The following is a 23,554-nucleotide window of genomic DNA, read 5'->3' on the forward strand; positions in this document are numbered from 1 at the left end:
TACAAGCGGTCCCACGATCAATTCCTGGCAGGGTTAAGTGAAATATTTTTTTTATGTGTTTTTACGTTGCAATATTTAATTCTCCTTGGACTGGCACGGGACTGCAGGATTGATCATCTTACCTTCATGTTATATATTATTAAATACGCTGTATTTTGTTTTCAAATGCAATGCCTTATGCACCAATAGGTGATAGGGATGATGATATATCCAAAATTCTATTTACTTCGAAAAGGTTTAAAACACTTGTATATATTTTTAAAATATTTTACGTCACTCTCACATAGGTGTAAAAATAGAAATAAAACTATTATGTAAGTAATTTAGCATATTTATATTTTCTCAATGCATATTAAAATAATCGCTTACAGTATTTTGTCAATACAAGGTTTCCACTCTATGCACAAAACTCTTAAAATGCTTGAATTACCGTTTTAGTTTTTTTCATGTAAGATTATGTAGACATCCTTTTAGTATTTTCTGAGTGGAATACATGCTTTACTATATAGAACTTGATACACAACTCTTAGATAGGTGATTAAATGTGCTTTTATAGGTTTTTAGTGTAAAAGTTGGTAGGCACCCTTTTGACTTTATTCTTTTGCATTATTCTTTTGTCTGTTGCACCTGGAATGAAATGTATTTATAAATTTTACGTAGATTAAATGCAATGCTTACCTTAATTGATAGTTATCATGGTTTTGAACTTAAATAGTAACTAAGAAAATAAAATCAATTAAAATAATATACACAATACATTCTTAACCTATAAAAATATTTTTAGGTATTTGGCGAGTCTTTTATCATTATATGTTGTTAATTTTTTAGAATTTATCTACCATATTTTTACAATTTTATTACGAAATACATGATCAAGTGCAAATTCAAAAAAACTTATCAGTTTAAAGGAAAAATATTATAAAATGTCATACTGTCAAAAAATGTTTTTACTTACGTAATTTGATGAGATCAAATAATTTTTCTCTTGAAAACAATATTATGAAGTGCATTATTTTTTTGGCATTCACTTTAGTGACATGGTGCATTTTCATTAAAACATAACACTGTTATCTGTCAACTTCGAAAATACAAATATCCATAATTACCCAGAAGCCAGAAATCAACATATGTCACAGATTCTCTGATAGTTGTACAATTCTACATTATCTCTGCAGTACGCTAGTCAGGAGTGCTATTTATAGATTTTACCTATTAAATAATCACGCAAAAACTCTATCTATCTCTGTCTTTCTCATTTTGTCAAACAAAGTATGAAGAGTACGTAAAAATTGACGAACATACAATGTAACAGGATATTTTTTTTGATTGCTTTGTCTTGAAGCGGTATATTTTACGCATTCGGCGGCAAACCGTACGATTCAATTTACCGACTACAGCCTTAAAGTACAAAGTACTTTACTTAAAATATGCGTACAGTGCATTCAATTCTGTAATGGCCGTTGTTTTCGTAATATAATATATCGTAGTGTGCAAACTCACGAAAAAGTGTGTTTACTTGGCTGGCCGACAGGCATTGATATATTAATACAGACCACTCAAATATTAAATAAACTTTGCTTAGCAAAAAAAATATATATATATTTTTTAAAGTGCCCACTAACACAAACGGAATTCGTATCTTAACTTGGTTCACCGACAAGCACTATTTTTTATTTTTTAGTTTACAATATTACTACCAAATACAATTTTTATATAAATTTAATACATATACAGGATGTTCTTTAAACCCTGTCACATCCGAAACCACGATGATCAGTATGGGCAAGAAGACATATTTGCATATTTTAAAAATATTTAGAACCAATAAAATTTGTAAAAATAAAATATTAAACAACAAATGGTTGCTTACTTCTGCGGGGGAAAGGCGAGGGGGCGTGGCCGCGTGGTTACGCTGTGTCAGACTCCCCCCTCCCCTCCTCCTTGTTTCTTTCCTGCAGAAGTTAGCAACCATTTGTTTTTTTAAATATTTTATTTTTTTAAATTTTATTCGTTCTAAAAACATATTTTATGCTCATGCTGATTATCGTGGTTACGGATGTGACAGGGTTTAAAGAACACCCTGTATTTACATAAACGTTTCCCATTACGTAAAAGAAAAACCAATTATTGTGTATATAATAGGGAGTGACGTCTTATAATAATTTGTTGATTTTATTTAAATTATTGATATTTCAAGTAAAACATATAAATTACAAAAAAATAAATAAACGGTTTTTCAATCAGTGGTAAACAAAAAATAATAATAAATATAACTTTCCATTTCTTTCTTAAATATGTTGTGTTCCCGACTGCACTTTTTATTTCCTTTGTTCGTTTCAGTCAAGAAAACTATTCCTATGTAAGTAGTATACGGATGTGCTGGAGTTGTTTTTTATTCCGGAATTAATTAAGATGTTATTAATTGTTCTACGTCACGTACTTACGTTTTGTGACGTAGAAAGACTACTATTTATGTTGGCTTTATGAATTTGAAGTAAACAATTCTTTTTAAATAACGATTTTACATCCAAAACCGTAGTTTTTTAAAAATAATTGGACAGCGGTAAAAGTAGACGGTTTTATAAGTATAATTATTTTTTGTGTTTCTTCGACCGATAAAATATTTGTTTTAAAAGCACCACCTCATCTGATTATTCCGTATTGTTATATGGATTGGGAGTGCTAATGCAAAGTAAATTAATTTTCATTTTTCGATCGTTAATATATTTCTTATTCTAATAAATACATATATAAGTTTTCACATTCTATTTACAATATATATATTTTATTTGTAGGGTTACTAATAAATTTGAAATTATCGCACCAATCAAGTCACTTTATTGCTCCCTGGTTAGAAGTCGTTTAGAATATATTTCTCCAGTCTGGTCGCTAGTCGCCCCATTATCGTGTACATTCTGATTCACTCGAGCGCGTCCAGAAGAAATTTCTAAAATATATTAATTTTAAACTTCATATTCCTGCTGCTTTATTTAATTATAATCAATTGTTGTCTTCAGCAAATCTTTTAAGACTTTCTGATAGAAGAATCCTAACTGACCTAATATTACTTTTTAAGGTGATCAATTCATTAATTGACTATCCAGATTTACTGGAGTTGGTGTGTTTCCGTGTACCTGGTCGACATACCCGCCACAGATCTCCTTTTTGTTTTCTAGAACCAACTACCACATGCACTCGCCCACCCCTAGGTTCCATAGATATGGCAATCAGTATGAGGACAAGGCTGATATATTTGGTTCTGGACTTGATAGTTATAAAACGAGTCTGATTTCTTTTTTTCTCTCGCAATATTATTCTTAAACTTTTATTTATATTTAAAATGTTTTTTTTTTTGTTTTTCATATTTATGTATTTATTTCGTTAATATTTTTGGTTGTTTATGTGTATTTACCTACTTGTTACTATTGTTATAGTTATGCAATTTTATAATTTTTGTTATGTTTTTATATATGTATATATATTTTTTTTTCATATTTATGTTCAATATATGTTAAAGGCAATTTATGCCGTTAATGTAAAATAAATAAATAAATATCATTTATTTGCTCCTCTCATTTCATGTTTTTTGCTTATTATATAACTTGATATTTTTATGTTTTTTAATTTTGTATTTTTGTATTTTTGTATTATTTAATTTAGTACGTACTATTATTTGGCATATGATTTATTGCTCCTATTTCTTATATTTCTTACTATAATATTGAGTGAGTTTCTAGAAAACATATCTCAATTATCATTTCAATTATGTTTTTATATAAATATTATTTTTCTGTTGATTTCAATAATACTCTTATTTTGTTTTTTTTTTAATGCTACAATATTTTAATTTTAGTTTGTTACTTTTAATGATACCATTATTTTGTATATTTGATTATGTGTGATTGTTAATTAGTATAATTTATATTTTAAAAATTATTTTTGATTATCTTTTTGGCTTTGTATTCTTTGGAATTTTATTATTTATTACTTGTACCTTTTTTTCTAGATTGTTATTCTATTGCATCACATGTAATTATAATTTAATCTAATTATTTTTACTATGAATTTATATTGTTATTTATTATGGTTTGACACGGGCATAGCCTAAAAAGCCTTATTTAGTTCATTAATATTCAAACTAGTGTAATTTTGAATGAATAAATAAAAAATAAAAAAAATATATATATTCAATTGTATAAATTGCATCTTTTTTAAATTAAATTTTATTAAAATTAATCTTATATAAATTTCAATGAACTGCTTTAATAACATATAATGAAAACTAAAGTTTGGTCCATGCACAATTTTTAAATTTTTCTTTTGTGACTATTGGTGTTCACATATAATTGGTGAAAGATGTTTAGTGTTATTATTTTTTATTTTTTAAATTGTATTTATATTGTGATGTAGTTTACTGTTTGTGAACTAAAAATAAATAAATAAATAAATAAACTCCCTAGGGAAAAATCCAGCCAGCCTGCAAATATTTGAGCATACTCAAAACATTGTCTCTTAAAAAATGTTAAAAAAGTTGGGACCTAAAGGGTTAAATGTAACTGCGTAGTTGCGTTAATTCAATTGAAAACATTGTAGAATACATTAAATATAATAATAACAAAGTTAGATTAAAATTCTTGCGTAAAAGTTATTAACATTTGGATCAAAGCTACGAAAATAGAACAGTGTAAAGAGTAAAGAGAATTATCCACAGCGATTTGAATTATTTATAACATTGAATGAGATTTGTTGAACAAATATTCATCACGATTATCATCGTCCCCTTTCCGCATCAAGTGGTGGTATAAGTAACGATATAAAGCTTCATTATTTATCTCACAATACGTATAATAATCACATATGTATGTCAATAAATACTTACTTTGTTATATTTTTTCCGAAATTCAAATATAAATACCTAAATTCCCCTTTACCTATTAAACACTTAGCCTTGCCCTTAACCATTAGATTTTCCCTCAATTATGATTTATGTACATGCTATAGTTCATAAGATTATTTTAATTTTCTACTTAAGTACCTTGAATTATATAATTATATAAGGAAATTCAATCCATCTAATCTTCACATTCGTTTGAAAACGCCCTAACAAGGCGAAACAATTGTCACGAAATTTTTGTTTTTATATTTGTAAAAATAAAATAAAGTGTTCAGTAGACTCAAATCAGTGTTTGATTTCTAATATTATAAGATTAATAATAAAAATAATTTGACCTTACTGAGGTGAGGTTCCCGTGCCGAGGACACTTAACAATATACTTTTAAAAATATCTTTACATGTGAGAATAAACAAAGAAAATTTAATATACAGAGATTAACTAACAAAACGTTCAGACAGTTTAAAATACTATTTCAGTTTATATTTAATATGCGTACACAAAGAATAAAAACTTAACATAAACTATACATTTGTGGAGCAGTTTATATATTGGTTTAGGCGAATGAGACAATCCATTTTACTTCTACCCAGCTGCACTATCCATTTTTTATAGCCTTTTTTAACATTTTCTCATTTCGTATTATTTTAATAGAAAGAGGAAGTAGGTTGTAGATTTTAATTACATAATACTCAAAAGCCCTTTGTCCGAAAGCCGTATTAGTTTGTATTTGTTTAAGTTGTCTTTGTGTTCAGAATCTAGTGATTGTAGCATTTGTATGTGTTGTATTGTTGGGGTTATGTCTTTAATTTGAGTAAGAATTTAGCTTGTAGTAATTCATTAAAGATGTAAGGATTTGCGCTGCGTACTGCCAGGGTTTTTGGCAACACACGAGTACTGAGAATTCTTTGCAACTCGTCGGTGCGAAGTAGATCCGTGAGAGGCTCGGTAATTTGGGGACCGTGTGAGTTGAAGTACTCTCTTGTGGTGGAAAGGGTCCAGAATGTCTTTGATTTCTCTGCACGAGGGAGTGCGGATATTATCCATGGCTCTTTCCTACTTAGTTTCTTCAGAATATGCTTGGTTACAACATATCAGAGACCGGCAATTAATACAAACAAGTCTATTTGTTTGTTAAAATCAATGCCGGTTTTAATTTAATTTAAACTATTGATTACCAAATTAGAATAGGGATGGAAAACATATTAGAGAAGGGAATATGGTAGTCTAGGCATTTACAGAGCTTGTGACCTATCATTGGCTGGTTTAAGTGGCCACTTTACACAGTGCGTAACATTCCATTTTGCCTATGTTTAAACATCCATATTCAGAACAAAATTGTGAATATTACGCAGTGTGACCACTTAAACTAGTCAATGACAGGTCATAATTCCTGTAAATGCCTTGACTTTCATATTCCCTTCTCTAAAATGTTCTTCATCCCCTTTGTAATTTAATAATCTTAATGACTCCATAGGTCCCTTTTGTTTACAAACTCAAAATATTGTAATAAACTATTGTTGTTTTTTCAAATAAAAGTTGCTTTTTATTTGCTGATTTATTGTTATCTTTTTCTAAAATGTTTTTTTAGAATCATTAATTGAAGAAGATTATTTAAACTACATTACAGACCCTACACTGGCACCTGGGGTGCTATTCTGAACTGCTCTCGCGGCACGAGAAAACAGTTTTTCTCGTGCATTTTGTATGTAAATACACGAGATAATTCGCCCGCGAGAGCGTTTGGAATACCACCCCTGAAATGAAAGACCAATCATCTTACTTCCGTGCAGCAAAAAATGATCGAGATTCTCTGCGATTGGTGTATCAGTACTTAATATTTCTCAATTTTAAAAAATTCGTGGTATATTTTTTAAATTCATAGTATTGTATTATATTTTGTTTATTTATTTATGATGAAAATTTCCAATATTTTTTTTAGTATTACAAACGCGCCGATAAACTTTTATTTATTGTTTGTGTGGCGCGATCTTGATTTTGTACAATTTCATGGACAATAAAAAATAAAAAATAAAAAAAAACAATACCTTATTTAAACATTTAACACAATTTTGCAACACGGAATTTTGTAAAACATATGACTTTTATTTAAAACGATTAATAATATATACATAAACTAGTTAAACATATAAATCATTTTTTAGAAAATCAACCAGAAAATAAATGTATTATTGTTATTATTCCCTTTTAACGCCTAATAATGTACAGGGCACTGGATTGGTAAACCAACCGCAGCATATTTGTTACGTCAAGTTAAGTTGATCAATCTTACACATCGGTTCTAATTCAGGAACTATAAAATAAAGGGGAAGGTTGCGATCATTGGACCAGCGTAACCAATAGACCGACGCATTATTTCAAGGACTGCAAGGAATAAAAATTCAAGGTCAGGCTTAAAAGCATGCTTTACCCTTTCCCGACTTGCTGACGTAATCTTAATCGTCTTGGTGTGGCCGCAGCTTCGGTTGGTGCGTGACGTGCGTAAGTGCGTACATCAAGCTTAGAATCTAATATTTTCGCGGCGTGCATTTGAATGTAAGTTTTGTAATATTATTTATAAGGGCTTGCATTTTTTAATGAGTATTGTGTATTTATAAGAGTTATCTTTTATCATAAAAAAATATCAATGAACGATTTGAGTTTGGAGATTTTTAAATATTTTTATGATAACACCTAGTTGCTATTATTGGACCCCCCCACCAATCCTACGATTGAACTGGTCCAATGGTGGGAATAATTTCTGATGATATTTTTTTAGGATGGCACTAAGAGGATTTCTCCAATAACTCAGCCCGCTAATGAACAAATTAATTTAGATCCATTTTTGATGGATTCTACTATTAACGAGTCAACTTTAATAGAAGAAGTACGAGTAACAACACCAGAAAAAACGCCTATCAATGATAATAGTTCTTTAGCACTCGAAATCCAGTATAACGCTTCAAAAGTTATTCATTTTTATTCCTCAAAAACACAAACTACGACATCATTGATGAAAAATACTAGCTCTTACATTAACATCGACGATATAACACTGGATGCGAAGAGGGTTATTAAAAAGTTGAAAAAACAAAATCGTAAGACCCAAAATATTATGGAATTGACTGCATCTCCATATAAAATTTAAAAAACTAGGCCCATGAATCAAAGGAGAAAAGGAGCTGTGAAAACCGTCTCAAAAGTTTTGGAAAAACCGTTTTGTAGCAACAATTCACGGACAGTGTATACTTGTCATGCCGTATTAAATAGACTTCATGAACTCGGCAATAGTTATTTCCACGTATCCGATATATTTAGTGCAGGGTATTGTTCCTACAGAACAAACCTTTGAACTTTTTCAAAGATGGTGAATGGTAATTTTATTTATTTATTCATGCATTTCATAATATGTACAGTTTATTGTTCACTTTGCCCAGCTGTATGAAACAGTACTTATGATTTTCTTGTTGTATTACTGTAAAATGTTTTATTATTTAAACTTTCTACTGAATATGCTGTATAATTTTTAGGTTAATTTTATAAATATAAATCTTGTATAATTTTTAGGTTTAATTTTTTTATATGAATCTTGGGTATAAGGAAATTTATGTTTTAAAATATATATATATATATATTAAGCCAAATATGTAGTATTATACATGTTTGCAAAAAAAAGATTTGCCGTTTATGTTAATAAAATAAATAAAATTTAAAAAAAAGAAGAAATAGAAAAATAGTTAGGCAAAATTTGTCTCCGTTGTTCCATGGAAGATATAATACAGTGTTTAAAGTACAAATCATGGGCTCACGAAGAGTGCGCCAGCGTTATAAAAGGAACCTAACAATATTCTTGCCCTTGTTGCAGTAACTAATTCATAGTGCCTACTACATGTTAATATTTACCAGACTAATTTTGATTTTTGCTCCAAAAATTTTTTTAATATCGATTTTTAAAGTATCATATATGATCTTTGTTTTATCGATAAAAGGTTTATCCGAGTGTTTTCATAAATATTATCTACCATTTGTTACTGTTTTATGTAAAATAGACTTTTTCTAAAAGGAATTGCTAAACAATACCCTTTACTCAAATTAAGAAATTAGTCCTTATTTAAAGCTTCACTTAGGTTTTAAAAATAATAATTATTTTTTAAATATAAAAACGGAATTTGATTCATAATCTGGTGTTTATTCATTTTACTTTTTTTTATATATATTTGTATGCTGACATACATACATGTTTGTATATATATAAATATTTCTTGTTATTTTTCTTTTTCTTTTTATACCCCTATTTTAATAATGTTTTTAAATTTTTGTATGTCTAACTAACTCATTATTTTGTATTGTAACAGGCACTTGTGCCGTATAATAAATAAATAAATAAATAATCATATATAAACATTGAAATTGGCATTAAAAACTCTTTGGTCTAATAATGGTACCTTAATGGTTCAAACAAGGTAACACTGGTCAAAATGAGGTGCCATAAAGTTTTTTTTTGTTTTCGTTTTTTTCCATTTATTGGCTAATTTTAAAAATCTATCAGACATACTGTAATGTTTATGAATGAATCGAGTATTTATAAAATGCTTTTTATGAATTATATATCCTAAAATAGTATATTTAAATTTCTCCTAAGTTAAATGGTCCAATACTGGCAACCTTCCCCTACTCTGGTGTACAAATACATTGTTAAATAAATATTTTACTCTCCAAGCACAAGATCCTGCCTCTTTTTAAACAAAACATAACTCGGATTCTGTTCATCACAAAGTAAACAAAAATATATAGCGTAATTGTAACTTACATAAATGAAATATTTAAAGACTTTTTACTTTGTGGTAGTGGGGAAATTGGGGTTAGAGGTAATCTTAGCTAAACATAATCCTTATAAAGTACCCTCCTAATGGTATGCAAAATAAGTCTGCCGCAGCTGGAATATTTACTTTCATATACTTTCCACATTTTTCTCGGAATTCAGCTGGAGTTGCCATTTTTTATTCAGGAAAAACGACTTGGCGAAAAACGCAATACAATTATATAAAGGTAAAATAGGCACAATTTCTTTTTTGGTTCGGTACGTGCTTTTTATTCTCACTTATTTTACTAGGGCGTACGAAATACTCTGTACCATGAATGTATCTACTTACATTTATGGGAATATCGTCAATTTACAAAGAAAATCGGCTACGTGTACCCTTAGGGGTTAGGGATAGTCAGAGGCGTGAAAAAGTATACATTTTCACGATTTAAAAAAAATATTTACAAGGTTTTTTAAAATTTAATACTTACTACTACTACTACTGTCGGCCTCGTGATGTAATAGCGCGTTTGCCTACCATGCAAGAGATCTCTGGTTCGATTCTCGACATAGTTGAAATTAAATATTTATTCAAAAGGGTGTTTCCACACCCGTATATTTCATAGTCCCTCGACTGGTACCTGAAGCGTTAGACTGATCATCTTACCTTCATGTAGCAAAATGATCAAGATACGCTGCGATTGGTGTATCAATTCAGTACCCTATACAGCATTGGGTGCGGAAAGTGAATGATGATGATGACTACTACTACTACTATCATCACGCCATTTCTCCATAGGGGTAGGGAGAGAAAATGAATCCCCACACACGTCTATCCCAATATACATTTCTAGCTTCTTCCACATTCATACATCTCGTCATACATGCCCTTCGATTGTGTCTGCTTTTGAGATGACCAGACTCTAGATTTTGGTTTATCTGATCATGCCACGTCTTCCTTGGTCGTTCTCGTCTCACGTTACCGTTCATTTTCGCCATATATACTTGCTTTACCATTCTTTCGTCGTCCATTCGTTCTACATGACCAAACCATCTCAGATACCCTTTCTTAATCTTATCTGATCTGATATGCCACATCGTTCTTGGTCGTCGTCGTCCTACGTTACTATTCATTTTCGCCATACATATATGTTTAACCATTCTTTCATCATCCATTTGTTCTACATGACCAAACCATCTCAAAGTCCCTTTCATGATTTTATCAAATATACTAGTCTCAGATTTGCCTTCTCGCCCGATTTCATCATTTTTATCATACATTGATTTTCCACGCATTTGTCTAAAAGACCATAATACCAACAATGTTTTGAGTATGTCCAAATGTTTGTTGACAGGCTAGATTTCATGCTCTAGGGAGTTATTTAGATCTAAATTTATTGCTGCCGAGAAGGAATACATTTTTAAAAAGAGAATATGGAAGTCTTAGCGTATGACTTGTCCTTAGTTGGTTCAAGTGGCAACTTTACACACTGCGTATTGATAGGCACAAAAATACGAAACAATGTATACTGACGCTGTCTTGGGTGATTATCAGGAAAATAAAAACCAATACTCCTCAAAATATCAGGATTATCGACCATACCGCGCAACAATCAATGAAAATGTGTAGTCGAATACACATGAAAACATTCCTTCCTAGCCAAGCATACCCTGTAGAAACTCTATCGGCAAGAGTCAAAGATAATACCCGCACTTCATCGTGTAGAAATATCTCAGTAACTTATTTTGGGTTTTCTCTATCATAAGAGTGTATTTCAGTTCATGTCGCCCCCAAATAATGAAGAAGTTTAGTGGTTGTTTAATTTTTTTTTATTTGTTAATATACTATAAAACTGAGCCAAAAAAAATTGTTTTTAATTTTCATATATTATATTTAATCGCTACGATTTTTTTAAGTTTTGCATTTCTGAAATACCTCCGCATGTGACGTCAGAGGTTTTTTTCCGGTTATTCTCGATCAGTTCTTTTCATTGGTCCATCCACGGCAAGCAAACCGGGAGTCTTCCATAACTCTCATTTATGTTAAATTATTTTAAATTTCAATTTGCTATATTTATATTTAGAACATAAGGTTTTCTCACTATAATTGTAATCTTTTATTTGTCATCTTAGATTTGTGTGTTTCTTTTTTCCTTTTTTGCAGTTTAAAAAAAAAGTTATACAAATTCGTTTAGTTTTAATTATTTAGTTGAATTAAATAGTTATATTTCATATTATATATTACAAAAAGAATGGTTCACTGCTGTGATTATTTCTGTAAAACTTTTTATTGTTAAGGGTTCTTTGAACCGTTGATATATAAATAAATGAATATCATAGGTTGATTCATATAAAACAGTTGCGTCATTCAATTTAGTTCGTTTTAATTCAAATGTTTTTTATTATTTTTTTCGTACATTTTTAGTAAACTTTGTGCTACAATTTAATGCTTCAATTTTTACCGCGCGCAAGAAAATATTTGCTGTATCAAATTTCTCGTAGGACTGAAGTTCCTCATTGAGTCACTACTTTCTTTAACATATCGTCGAAATACGCTACATCAAAATTAGCAATACAGTGTCCTATGCATCATTGGGTGCGGTTAAGGGTTTAATGATGATGATGAAATTCCATAAATCTGTTATGAAATATATGTTAAAAAAATACTTTTATTTAACCTTTGCTATACAAAATATAAACAACGTGTAATAATTGGCTGTTTTGGGCAAAAAAAAAAAATTGGCCTACAACGCATCAAATGTATCGGGGTGCCCGAGGAATGTGGAGAAATATGGAGAATATGGAGAAATACGGATATGCGTAACGATAGAAGGTCAGAATATATAAGACAGAAGCAAGACCTATCATGACGTATGATGTGGAAGAGCGGGTTAAGACTGTTCATACCGTCACTGGAAAAACGCTCCGAGACCAAATCCAGGATATAATTATAGATACGTATGAAATAACGACTATCGTGCGATGGAGCAGATCAAGACGAAGATACTGGAGGGGCCATGTGGGCAGGGTGAGCAGTGACAGAATTACGAACGCTGCAGCCAGTGAAATCCCATCTGGACAGCGTCCACCTGGAACACCACCCAAGAGATGGAGGGACAGTTGGACCTCATCATCTCAGGAGAACAATTAGTTTTCTGTAACACAGATCTTACTATTTTTTTTAAATATGAAGAAGAAAAATAATATGTTTTTCTTTAACTCATGCTTGTACGTTATTACAGTATCTACCTGTATTAGCTTTCATCTGCTTATTCGGGGCGCATTTTTATTTTCATAAATTAACCTCTGCTAATATCATCCACTTGACCATCTCCTCTTATCTCACAGTTGCCAGCTAGAATATTTTTATTGCCATTGAGCCGGTAACTCGAATACCATGACATTGGAATTTACTGCGTGCAAATTAATTGAGGCCCGCAGGACCGATAACATGAAGCCCGTAGATCTAAATTTTCTAGCAAATAACAGTCGGCTATCGCTGACTGTTATTTGCTAGAAAATTCATTGACATTTTACTAGATGAAATTTAAGTCGACAGAAAAATGATCGACAATCACGGAAAAATAATAAATTAGACCGACGAAAAGCATGCAATATTAAATTCGTGAGAACCAAGTTCCGAAATGCCAAGCCTCCATCATGAGTAACGGAACATAGTCCATTTCCATCGCCATTATTGGCCTTAAATGGATTAGGTAAGATAACCTTTATACTGAGATATCTGTTCAATCTCTAAACTTTGTGTTACCGAGGATTAGTATTTAGTAGTGATATGCTATTTATGTTAATTTCTTTAGCATGCTAATCAAAATAGCGTCATCCAAGATTTTTGTGTATTCAGAATGTATATCCGGGATTCCAGTTTTTCGTTCCCAAATTATTTTTACTCGTTATTTCATCAACGGCTCATATTCGCTTCCTAGTTGGAGCATACGGTGTCGACAATTCTCTACCAACCAAATTCTGTAAGGAAAACCGAAAAAAATATTTGCATTTAAAACTTTCTATAACCCTTTCACAGTCGCTCTTAACCCCTTTATCAGCTACATGGAAGGGACGAGAGGAAGTATAAATAAAATAAATAATAAAAATCCATCACCCAGCTCAAACCCCTTCATGTTGACAGTGATAGGGAATGTCTACTCTTTGAAGCACCAGAACGCCCCCAGACAGTGCACTCAAGCAGCAGACTTACTCCCAAGACTACTTGTTGCAAAATTAATCAAATAGAAGAGTTACGAATTCGTGGACGTTCAAACATAGACCGAATGGTAAATGTTACATATAACCAGCCAATAACAGGGACAAAACTGTTCTATATATCTGTTGTAATCATGTCAAAGCTATTATTTACATTTGATTGCCAATACATACTTGTCAAACATTGCGTCTATTTGATTAGAGCTACCAACTAATGCTTCTGAATGCTATTTGCTAATTATTATCCGCTAATTTTATAAATTTCCATTAAAATTTTTATACTTCCTCACTCAATGAGGAATTCCAGCCCAACCCGGAACTAAATTTTAAAAATGTTTTTGTGTACACGAGAATATTTAAACATTTTGGAGTAGGATGAAATATCTCAAAAACGCACACAAAAATAAATAAAAAAATGTTAAAAATAGTATTCATTTTAAAATCGTAAAAAATGACGTCACTCCTTATATCTACGTGTAGTATTTCCGGTTTCCGCTTTAAAGCCTTCGCACCTTGTAAGGAACGTTTTGACCATAGAAAAAAAAAGAGTATAATACGAATAATTCGATTACGATCTACGACCTGAAATCCGGCAAATAATACTTTGTTGACATTTCAACTAGAGATTATGTCAACTTTCTAGGTTTTTCTGAATCGAAACGTTCGTAAAAACAACCATAACATAGAAATGAGCAAATTACAATCAACTAAATGAATTAATCGAAGCAATATTCCATAGATTCTTGTCAGTTTTGTTATTGGCTGGAGGAATACAACTTACCGCGGTCAGTGAAAGTAAGAACGCCAACCGTTTCATGACGTCACTACTTAAAAGTGACACACTGATTACAGTCATTTGGCGCGGTAATTGATAAATGTAACTTTAACAAATCATATCTTTGTAAATAACGCACTATTTTTTATATATATATATATATTTTTGCTTGGTTAAATAGTACGCTAGTAAAAATAAATAAGATAACAGTGGAATTCCTCATTACAAAATCAAACCGCAATCCCTGCATTCCCATTAAAGGTACTTAGCAGTTCATTAATATAGCATATTCAATTAGCATTAAATAATGCTATTATGATTTCACGATACTTATACTAATTATTCCATTGCTAGTATTTATTTGTATCGATATCAAGATTAAGGTATACTTTCCTCATCAAATCATAGAAAATTCTCGATTTGTTTTCTTCAGTCGATATGCATCGGTTTGACATATCCATTTGTTTTACGAAATCTTCAATACCGATAAAAAAAAACAACAACTGACGATAATTTAAATAATAAGCGAGCGTGCTCAAAGCCTATCAATGCTTTTGTGGGTATTTTAAAAATACCAGGGAAAATATTTTCGTTGAAAGAGTTCAGTTACATTTAATTGTTTATTTTGTTTAAAGAGTGATTTAGTTGCTGTTAGATAAGGGAGGTTTTTAACTTTAATATTTTAGTTTGATGTCTTTGTTGTCTGTTTATGACATTTTGATTTTCTGTACCCCATGTAGTTGCACACGTTAGATTTTTTTCCATTTTCGGAACAAAGTTTATTTTTATCAAAGTTATTATACAAATACCTAAACACAAACAAAAATCTGTTTTGAGGAAGAAAACTGTAATACTTAAAAAACGATAAAAATATACCTAAACTGACAGCAAATTCTACCTGCCTTTAGTGCTTGTCGAGATTTTATTGAAAGTTGTACCACAGTTCTTAACTCACAACAAACAATTTCGATTTGCGCATCTTTTTTCTAACTAACTAACGTTGGTGACTTCTACCTCTTAAAGATCATAATTTTACGCTTTGAATGGCATATTCAAATCAATTAAGAATGTGCAAATAATTCGGGACTTCGGTGTTCTTTAAAATTGATAACTTGACTACATCGAACATATCCGGTATATTACAGGTGATGCATTGAAAATGTTAGGTTTTGTCACTAGAGTCACTAAACAATTTAATGATATAAATACATTTTAAATGTTGTATTATGCATTTCTTAGAAGTTAGCTTGAACATGCAACTTTAATCTGGTCTCCATATTGTGACAATCACAAATAAAAAAAATAAAAAAACAAAATTCAAAATGTCTATCGTACAGAAACAATTACCAATTCAATAATTACAATAAAACATTTTAAGATTGACTCCTCGGATAATAGACGACAGAGAGCTGATTTTTAATGTTTTTATTCAAGCTTTTAAATGGCATTGCTGACTGCCCGCCCTAATTAACTTAGTATTATTAATTTTCATGCACCCCTTAAAAGTTATCGTCACACCAAATTGTTTTAATGATTGACGTAAATACAAATGCAGCAAAAAAATCATGCATGTATAGAATTTGCAATGTGTATAATAACATTATTGGAGGTTGAAGCCAATGCGAGCGATTTATTCAACTTGAGTATTAATAAATTCAAAAAGGAAATTAGCGACAGCATACAAGCATTATTGGTGTAGTTAAGTTATGATAGATACATGCAATACTATTTTATTGTTTCATTTTTATTTTAAACTACCAAGGCATATATATGTTATTGCAATTAGTATGCGTCTTTTAATTTCTGATGTACATGCACCGCCTGCAGAGATGGATGAGCCTAAATAAACAAAATCTTGCACTTTTCAAGGTTGGAGTCTATTTGATGGTTGTGGCATATTGGCTCTGTCAACGATCCTAATCGCAAAAAATGCCACTCGACTGACCAAAATTTGGCAAGATCGGGGCATCTCAAAGAAAGCCTTAATGTTCATAGTGCGTACGCTTGTGTTCCCAATATTCTCATATGGCGCAGAAACGTGGGCAATTCAAACACGTGAGCAGGAGAGAATATATGCCTTCGAGATGTGATGTTGGCGTCGAATGCTATGAATACCACTGACAGCCAGAATAACGATTGTTTCTAAACTGGAGGAACTCGAAACTCGAACGTAAAAGTTTGCCTATCGGCCATATTCTGCGAACGTACGCTGCAGTTTTTCGGACACATAGCTAGACGTGACCCAGAAAATCTGGATAAAATAATGATCACGGACAGTGTGCCAGGGTAAAGAAGCGGAGGCAGAGCTGCAGCTTGATGGATCGACCAGGTGAAAACGGGCAACCCTAAATGGAGCTGTGGAGAGGGCGCAGAGCCGTGAAGAGTGGAGACGCTTTGTTAATAGAATGGCTGGTGAGAGTACCAATGATAGAGAAGAAGATATATACATGTTATCATGTACAAATATATTTTTTTTTGTTTTTCAATTTCGATTCTCCTGTAATATAACTTATGACACATTATGTACATTGTTAATTATAAGTTTGAAATTATTTTTATTTTTTTTGTATACGACTGACTTACAACAATCTTTTATAGGGTTAGTGATTTTTGCCCGAACGGCGACGATATGTGGTTCGTCCTCCCATAAGTTGCTCTAACCCAATCTGCAACCAACCATTTGATGTTTTTGTTTTATTATATCATAAGCAATATTATTCTAATTTTGACGACTATCGAAATAAAAGTGTTAATTAACCGCAAATGTTCGTCGCCGTGCTTCGATATAATTCATCACTTATATCGATTTAAAGATCCACGCTTTCACCTTCGATGAACTAAGTAAACAATTATTTCAATCTTACCTTTCTACGTCTCCTTCCGCTTCCTGGTTCTCGTTCATGACGAGCTGCTCCAGCATTTGTATCTTGAGCATTGTAGCGCTCCGGTAGTGACAGCACTGATAGACGGAACTTATCAGGATTCTGGGAGTTCACATCGTTTATTAAAATTACTAAATGACTTAACTATGGCGGGTTATTCGTAGGACCTGCGGGCAAAAAACATTTGATTGAAGATAACGAATGGACGCTGGGAAGTTTACAGTGTTTGACTCGAGCCATGATGTATTTCCCTCGAGGCACTTTTCTTGATGTTTGACTATTAAATTCTGCGAAAAAGTAACTTATTACCTGCTTAGAATTAATATCAAGTTTATTTTCTTTCAACTATAATTAAGGTATAACATATGGGTATTTCTTATTTAACATTTAATTTTAGTTCATTATGTCTTTAATATCAATTAATGGACCATTATCTGTTTATTTTTGTTACAGTTTTTGCAAAAAAATACTTAAAGAATATAAGAATAATATAAACTTAAATAGTAAAAAAAGTTTTTTTACATTTTCCGCAGTGGATGATAATGGAAGTTATTAATTAATTACATAATGTTTTCCTTTGTTTTTCCAATTCCATACTTCGCTACCATACATAACACCATTGTAAACTGCTAATTTTACCTGCTACGGTAAACATTAATTTGCGAAGGTTGATTTAAGTGTACCGTTCACCCTGTTTCTGGCATTCACCCTCCTTTCAATATATTTCTCAGTCCTTTTATACCTAAGTAAGCATGTTTCCCTGATATACAAATTTTTGTACCTGATTCAGAATATCACCGTTCACAAATGTGTTGTGTTGTACTTTCGTCCCTTCCAAAAACCATAACTTTTTTTTTATTATTTTTTTTTTTATTTGAAAATGTATTTATAAACCCTTACGGATTATAACATTCATTTTACATAAAATAATATATACATTTTTCATTTATACTCTGTTGTTCAAAATAATATTTTTTACATCTTTTGTAAAGTTTGTCTGAGTCTTTTGTTTAGTTTTGTCTGGTAGTTTATTGTATAATTTCAGTCCCTGGTTCATTAGTCTTGATTGTCCTTGTCTTGTTTTAGAAAGTTGTATATGGTATTTGTCTGATATTCTCGTATTATGTCCATGTTGACTACAATTTTTTATTAGTTTTAGTTCTTCGTCTACAATTACATTAGTGGCTAATTTATGGATAAATTTTAATGATTCTAGTTGAAAGAGTTCAGTTATATTTAATTGCTTAGTTTGTTTAAAAAGTTCTCTAGTTGCAGTTAAATAGGGAAGGTCATATACTAACTTTAATATTTTATTTTGTTGTCTTTGTAGTCTGTTTATGTCATTTTGATATCCTGCTCCCCATAATAGTTGCGTATAACATATTTTAGTTTTTACATAGGCTTCATACATTAGAATTTTTTCCGTTTTTGGAACAAAGTTTTTGATTTTTAAAAAAAGACTCGATAATGTCGCCACTTTGCTAATTAAATTGTTGATATGAATTGTCCATGTTAATTGTCTGTCTATTGTTAGTCCTAAGTATTTAACATGTTCAATTTCAGTAAGTCGTTCATTATTTATGTAAGCATCTACTTTATGACATTTTTTTCTAGTTTCAAAATGGATAATATTGCATTTTTTTTCATTAAGTGTAAGTAAGTTTGTGTTTGTCCATTTAGTCAACATAGTTAGGTCTTTGTTTATGTCATTGTTTGTTAATACGTCTGTTTGATTTTTATAGAATAGTCCAATGTCGTCGGCATACATAATAATTTTTCCCTTGAAATTGTACAGTGACAAATCATTAATGTATAAAATATATAATATTGGACCCAAAATGGATCCTTGGGGTACTCCAAAATTTACCGTTTGCAAAAGGCTTTTTTTTTCATTTACATATGTATACTGCTTCCGATTTGCTAAATATGATTTTAATAGTTTACTTTCTTGAAATTTTACTCCTATGTCGTTTAATTTTTTTATCATTGTCTCAACATGAACCGTATCGAAAGCTTTTTTAAAATCTAAGATTACTCCCGTGATTGGGATCCCAGTATCCATGTTGGTTTGAATAAAATTTATTAAATTCACTAGGGCTGTTCCGGTTCCTTTTTTTTTCCTGAAACGCATGTTGATTATAAGTAAGTATATTGAGATTTTTAACATGATCCAATAATCTCTTTTGAATATATTTTTCAAATATTTTGTTGAAGACTGTTAAATTTGCAATTGGTCTGTAATTGCTATGATCTTTTTTATCACCTCCTTTATATATTGGAGTGATTCTTGCTATTTTTAATTCATCTGGATAGGTACCTTCTTTTATATGCAGATTAATCAGATTTGTTAATATTGGACTAAGCATGTCTTTAAGAATTTTTACTAGCGATGGTTTAATTTTATCATATCCCGGAGAAGCATTTTTTTTCAAATTATCTATAATTTTTTTGATTTCTCCTATTGTTGCGGGTCTAAGAAAGAAGGTAGCATTTATTTGGTATTTTTGTGTTTCTGTTACATTTAAACATGGTCCCTTTATTTTATTTGCAAGTTTTTTTCCTATATTTGTATAAAAATCATTTAATGTACTTGTTATTTCTATCGGATTATTTGTTACTTTTCCATCCATTTGTTTTATTTCCTTTATACATGGTGATGGTATTTTTGTGTCTGATTTAATATTTTTAATAATTTTCCATAATTTATTACTGTTTCCTTCTGCGCATGCTATTTGTTGTTGATAGTATTGTTTTTTAGAATTTCTTATATCATTTCTCAGCTCTTTTTGAATATTTTTTAGTTGTATTTGCAGATGTTGATTGTGTCTTTCTTTTACCATTTTTTTGTAAATTTTATTTTTTAGAATGACTTTTTTAAATATTTCTTTTGTGAGCCACCCCTCTTGGATCGAAGTAGTAAATCTTCTGTTTTCTGTTTTTGTATTCTTTTTAATTTCAGTTAGAATCAACTCTTGCAGTTGTTTAAAAGTAGTTATTTGTAAATTTTGTAATTTTATTTCCACGCTTTCTTTAAGTTTATTAAAATCGATCTTTTCTGAAGTATATTTTTGCCTTGCTACTATTTGTTTAGCTACTGATATATCCATATTTAACTCCAATGCTCTATGATCACTTAGCGGTGTATCTATGTAGTCAATGGTGTGATTGGATCCTATTATATTAGTGATCACATGGTCAATTATTGTATTTTCACCTCTTTGATTCCACCTAGTATACTTTTCAGGAGATATTTCATTTAGTATTTCAAAATTATTTGAGCGGAGAGAATTTAAGTAATCATTAGTATGCACACATTTTTTGTCAAGTAAATTTATATTGAAATCACCAACTATTATTATTTTTCCTTTTTCTTTTGTAAGTATATCTGTTTCAAAAAAGTCGATGAATTGGTGTACCTGATTTTTATTGGGTGGTCTATAGATGACACAGATATTAATATTTTGTTCAGTTAAATTAATTAAGATTACATTTGATTTATCTTTTGCGGTTTCTTTTATTTTAATTTGGAAATCTAAATTATTAGCAATATATATTGCAACTCCTCCTCCTTTGCCTTCTCTACATGAGTTAATTACATTATAATTATTAATTCCATACAATTCTTCTTCAGCGTTGCTTAGCCATGTTTCTGTAAGCATAATGATATCTGGTATTGATGAGTCATTTGTTATTAATGATTTAAGTTCATCTATTTTTGGTTTAAGACTGCGTATATTTATATAAAGAATCTTTAGTTTATGCATTTTTCTCATTTTTTTCTCCTCTGATTGTTTAGATTTATGTCTGTCTAAATGATCAAGCTCATTGATTTTATTTACATGTTCTTGTCACAGGATGTAATTAGCTTGTGATTCAAATTTATACATTTTATTCAATGTAGTAACCATTTCATACATTGTTCGCTCTTTTAATATTTGCTTTTCATAAAATTTCATTTTTTCGTGATATATTGGTCCTATGAATTTACAGTTTTCATGTAGTTTTGCCAGTTTTCTAATTTCTATATTTAGTTTTAAGGTGTTAAGGAAATCATTCTTATAGACAGAGTAAATATATACTTTTGTATGTTTAAGATTATCTAGTATATAGTATAAATAACTTAGAAATTGAATAGGGGATGTCTCATTTTGTCCCAGTAGTAGTATTACGGTATCTTCCATTGTAAATGTATTTGATTGTGATATAATGTTAGAAGCATAAATTTCGATTAATCAATCTTGTTGTGTTTATTTAAAATACATATAACGTAATTATCAATCAAAATTTTGTTTATAAAAAAAAAAATCTTTGATAAACTTAAATGAAATTTCCTCTCCTTTGTGTCAAAACAATTCAAACTTCTTCAGCAACCTGATGATTTCGAAGGGGAAAAATACACATTTTCCACAGCATAAATCAAAGAAATAGGTACTAACCGTTTCAATGGCGAGATCTAAGGGCAATTTATCTTGAACTTCGGAAGGTTTATTGCTTTTCAAAATTTAACTGATCTTATTTTTCGCTTCCACAAATTGGAAAACTTACGAAGTAATCTCCCAGGGAAAATATTGAGCTAATATATGATTGTAGAAAAGTTTAGAATATTCGGGTTGAGAAATTTTCAAGCGGACAGAGCAAATTACGTCTATCTCTTGGACGTTTTAGATTATTTTATTTTATTACATTTAACAAATTGATTGAGCAGATGTACGTGTATGTTACCTATGTAGATGCTAATTGTGAACTGCTTGATGAATTGCAATGATTGCAAAATATCTGTATGCGTCCGTGACGATTTTGCGGTGAGAAAATCATACTCCATCCGTTCACAATGCGGCGCGTTGATATCATTTATATTAAATTAAAATGTTAATTATTCGATACAAAAATGTATCAACGTAAAAACAACCCTATTCCCTTGTCCAAAATATGTTTTTTGCAACGCACGGGGAACGCACACAATCTTCAGTCTATTAATTTAGTCGCACTTTTTCAGACATGTGCTGCACACAAAAAAAAACTTTATTTTAGTGAACATAAGGTTTAATTTGGAGTACATTTATATTGGTTAAGTGGAAAGTAAACGAGCCTCAAACGATAGGAGAAATATGTACTAGCTGGACGTCACAGTGTGAGTGAAATTTGACCTTGTGGGAATGTTTTGACCATAATTCATTCAAATGATGAGCCTGATTTTCACGGCGCCTCGGAGATAAAGTAAGAGGAAAGAAGCAGCTAGCGGAGTATCTACTCTTATATTCGTTTTCGCATTAAACTTGTATGTACTTAGTAATTGATAAATTCGCAATTTCATCAAAATTAAAAAAGACGTACCCACGCTTATTATTTTTACATTATTTTTTAAACTTAGTAAAGCACTATGGGTAATCAATGTTGATTAATAAAGTCTAGCAGTATTGGAGTTATTGTAGCGTCATAGAAATTTATTGCCGAAACCGACACTGTATATGTTATACTTTTGCAAATTTGACCACATAACCGAATATCGCACGAAACTGCACTGGCTCAGATTCAGACATAGAAGAAACATTCACGTTCCATCACTTCTTCACAATATTTTGAATAATCTAACTTCGCCTGTTTATCTGAGAGAGCTCTTTCAACGTCCATCACAGCATGGGCTATCTCTTCGTTCTATGTATTTATTTAAAACTTCAAGTAAAAATAATAAGTACTTTGGCGGACTTATTGCTTAAAGCAATATCTTCCAGCTCTAGTAACGAGAAAACCTTTTTAATACCCATTCATCGAGGCGCTTTTTTATCCACATTTAAATAATGATCTCCTGTACAAAACAATCAAAACTCTGCCTGTTCGAGGACTAATGTGGCTTTGCATCATTTTGGAACAATTTAATAGTAATACATTCAAGTTTCCTGTCAAACATAACCATAATACACGCTTCACGTCTAATGATGGCTTGGTAGTACCAAAAGTATGTAATAAATATGGAAATAGA

At 30.7% G+C, this 23,554-nt stretch overlaps 2 long non-coding RNA genes across 3 annotated transcripts in view; both read right to left on the minus strand.

Annotated features, from left to right (window-relative positions):
• Positions 1–23,554, minus strand: part of LOC148279111 (uncharacterized) — a 253,209-nt gene that overhangs the window by 140,216 nt on the left and 89,439 nt on the right. The window contains exon 2 of one of the 2 annotated variants that reach the window (XR_015822979.1): positions 17,557–17,741. This is a non-coding gene — a long non-coding RNA (uncharacterized LOC148279111). Of the gene's footprint in view, positions 1–17,244; positions 17,742–23,554 lie in introns of those variants that run through there. The other variant, XR_015822978.1, reaches the window with a different exon arrangement.
• Positions 311–1,094, minus strand: LOC148279113 (uncharacterized). Its single transcript, XR_015822980.1, has 2 exons — positions 956–1,094; positions 311–627 (listed from the first exon to the last, which is right to left on the minus strand). It is a non-coding gene; the product is annotated as an uncharacterized LOC148279113 (long non-coding RNA).

This window comes from Micrasema longulum, unplaced genomic scaffold (assembly GCF_059751315.1).
Source record: "Micrasema longulum isolate JH-2025_06_02 unplaced genomic scaffold, ASM5975131v1 h1tg000762l, whole genome shotgun sequence".
Lineage (NCBI taxonomy): Eukaryota > Metazoa > Arthropoda > Insecta > Trichoptera > Brachycentridae > Micrasema > Micrasema longulum.